The sequence below is a fragment of the Triticum aestivum genome, chromosome 2D, assembly GCF_018294505.1.
Source record: "Triticum aestivum cultivar Chinese Spring chromosome 2D, IWGSC CS RefSeq v2.1, whole genome shotgun sequence".
Classification (NCBI taxonomy): domain Eukaryota; kingdom Viridiplantae; phylum Streptophyta; class Magnoliopsida; order Poales; family Poaceae; genus Triticum; species Triticum aestivum.
The window spans coordinates 568,262,811-568,266,355 of record NC_057799.1 but is presented as its reverse complement, the minus strand read 5'-3'; positions in this window follow the sequence as shown (position 1 = coordinate 568,266,355).

Below are 3,545 nucleotides of genomic sequence, written 5' to 3'. Positions count from 1 at the left end.
TGTCTCTTGGGCATGCACACATCTCTTCCCCCACTCTCTAGCTAGGTCTCCCGGCATCTCTCTTTCCCAAGCACACGCACTATGTAGAGTGTATCTTTCCCATACAAACAAAACGTTGCCCCCAAACGTCTATCTCCCTAGTTATGTGGTTCTCGCACACTCACCTCAGACACCACCCCCACTGCAAAACAAGCACACTTTGTCTCCTTGTGCACCACTCTGCTCTTTCTATCTCTCCCACATGCGGACCCGCCCCAGCTCCTCCCTGTATACATATATGTCGTGACTCTTTCCATAGCTCCCTAATGTATCATCGTTCTCGATCTCGCACATTGTTCTCTACACCATCTATTCTAGATCTCTCGTGAAGTCCCTATCACACACACGATGACTCGCTTCCCTTGCGTCTCCGTACATAGGCCAATTTCAAACAACATCAACATTGTCTCCCTATCTATACGCCATTTATGGACACAAACGCCCCCTCTCTCGGCCCCTCTCTTCCTCTCTCTCTCTCTCTCTCTCTCCGTCGCTAGCTCTCTCTCTCTCCGTCGCTAGCTCTCTCTCTCTCTCTCTCGCTCGCTCTCACACCCCTCTCCCACACACAATCAATGTCTCTTCCAAATAGTCTGCTCCCCCCGCCCACACCCATGATATCCCGCTACTACACGTGTCACACCATTCCCCCTTCCCTTATACTGGGTTTACATCATTAGTGGTCTCTCTACTCCACATACACACACTCCCTCTCACACACAATGCGCGCACAAACACGCACAAACACCCATTAATCTGGATCCTCATCTCTCCCCATGTTCGCATGTGTATCTCGCACACTCACTCTCTAATTATGTATATGTGTCTCCATGTTACACAACACAAAGACCCATGTACATGTCTCTCTCTATCCTCCGCACACATAGACACAAAGAATATGTTATCATTGCCTCAGTCTCTAGACATATCACACATGCACACTGTCTCTCTCTCTCTCTCTCGCAAACACGCTCAACAAGGGTTTCCCCGTGAATAACTTACCATCTATTCATCAACAGTCGTGGCAGTACGGCGAACACGAGACGTGAAAAAGAATAAATCTACACGTGCTTAGACCACCTAGTATGACTACTAGGACTAGAGCAAGCCAAAAAGCGCGCCGCCATCACCCCCTCCTTATCGGCGACGGGAAAACCTTTGTTTTACACAGTCGAGAAGTCATTGTGCTAAGGCCTCACATGCTGAGGCGTTGAATAGAATGTAGATGCTAGTTTACGGAAACAAGTACCGATAATACGTTTGTATCTCCATACTTATATTTCTTCTCTTATAAAAAACCAAGTTGGTGATGATGGTACGCGTGCCATCTTGCAATATAGACCGTCCGATCTATATATGACTGATGGAAATTAAACTAAAAGATACCCGCACCCCTCTCCACATTTGCAGACAAGGCCTTCCCTCGTTCATCCTTATCTCCAACAACCTCATTGTTGAGCAATTAAGAAAGGAAGCCTCTGGAACAAACTGACCCGGTGGCCGCTGCCGGCGTCGTCAATCCCCATGCCTCCGCTCAGTCCGACCACCAATCACCACCACGCCCCACTCCTCTTCACCTTATCTCCTATTTCTCGAGATATCATTAGTTTTTACACATGGGATTACTCCCGCATGGGTCAATCACAACGAGTGTTTTTTATAAAAAAAAATGCATCTTGATGTTCCGTGCAATGCATGGATCTTGCTAGTACTCCCACAGAAGACTAAGTGGGTGATGATGGTGTGTCTGCCATCCGTCGTTTGTGACCATTAGATCTACATCTAACGACTGTGAGGTAAGTTGTTGCCTTTTCTCACAAACATCCCACTTGTCTACCAATTTGCAGAAAAACCCATAATTAGTATCTTAAAACCAACCGCATCCCTCCCTGACCTCACCAAAAAAGCCCAAGGAATATATTCTAATTGAAACATAATATATCTCTAGTGATATATGCATATCAATATTAGAGTGTTTTGTATCAAGGTTGTGAATAAGTATTATTCTAATTATGATTCGTTGCAATGCACATGAACATTGCTAGTATTTCAAACCATGCAAAAAATTTCCCTAGTATTCCATAGTTTCGAGTTCTCCATCAAGATATTAGTCACTCATGGTTGATATTACTTTCAATCATGTACACATATGCACTATGTAACTAGCCTTGCTTATTGGGTTCCAAAGCTTAAATTTCACTCCTACTTATGTAGAGTATTTAACAAAAAACTACCACTTTGAACCAGCCCTAGGAAGAATCTATTGTACAAAAAATAGCAAAAACATACCCAAAATTTCTTAATCCACGCCAAAAACTACTACCTACCGATTAGGTTAGTTTAAACCCATTTATGACAGGGTTGGGCCACACGTCCGTGCTGACGAGGCAGCTTAAACCAACACATTTTGTTTGACCGTTGACACGAGGGACCCACATCTGACCTTCTATCCTGTTATTCCCCCTCAAATCATTATTTTTCCTGAACATTACTTCAAACAGTACTGATGTGTGTTCATCGGTGGCGCCGGTGATGAGCGAGTTGGCCGACGCTCCGCCGGACGGGCCGGACGTCGCGCTGGCCTCCGCACGGGTTGGCAGGCTGGCCCGAGCGTGACTCACGAGCGAGCATGCCGCCGCGCTGGCCTTCGCTCGAGCCAGATGGCTGGCCTTAGCGCGGCGCGCGCGAGCAAGCTGCCGCGCCGCCGTGCCAATCTAGCTAGCAAACCTTGCAGACAAGCAGCTGGACGGAGCTATCTTGGCTAGCTAGCGGCCGCGAGCGTCGGACGGAGCTGGTATCCGGGCTGCCGCAAGATGGGCTCCGCACCGCCGGCGGTTTTGACCTCGCCTTCTGCCGGCGGCGGTAGCTGCGTCCCATGGCCGAGGATGACTAGGTGGATGGGCCGGAGGTAGGAGGTCACTCGGGGATTTTTGTGCAGACTGACAAGTAGGTCCCACAAGTCATAACGCCCGGTCGAATAGAAGGCGTTGACTTAATGGGCGACATGGGCCCTGTTTGGATACTCTAAGTCAGAGGTTAGATTCTAACCCTGAACTAACTCTAACCAAAGTGGTGTTTGGATGGCAGGGTTAGATTGACAACAAATGTATCCAAACAGGGACATGTGTTGAAACGTGCCTATAACGGCACTTTGTAGAGTAGTCGTTTCTTGGTAGGGGTGGTTGGTAAGAGCATGTACAATGGTTGATAAGGTAGTCTTATCTTAACTCTGCCACGTATGCAAGTGGTAGTAGTTTCTTGGCATTATTAGTGGTTTCTTGCATTATTAGGGGTTTCTTGTAAGGAACAATGTACTACTAGCGACAAAAGGCGATTCTAGGTTGCGTTGTACTCCAACGAGTACTACTAGTAGTTACGGGAGTGTATACCTCGTTTTGTGGGTTCGATCCCGGCCGAACGCACGGCGGCCTTTTTTTTAAATAGTAACTTTGCTGCGAGCCAATATTTTACACGGGTAGTTTGAGTTTTGAAGTCAAACGGACGTGCGC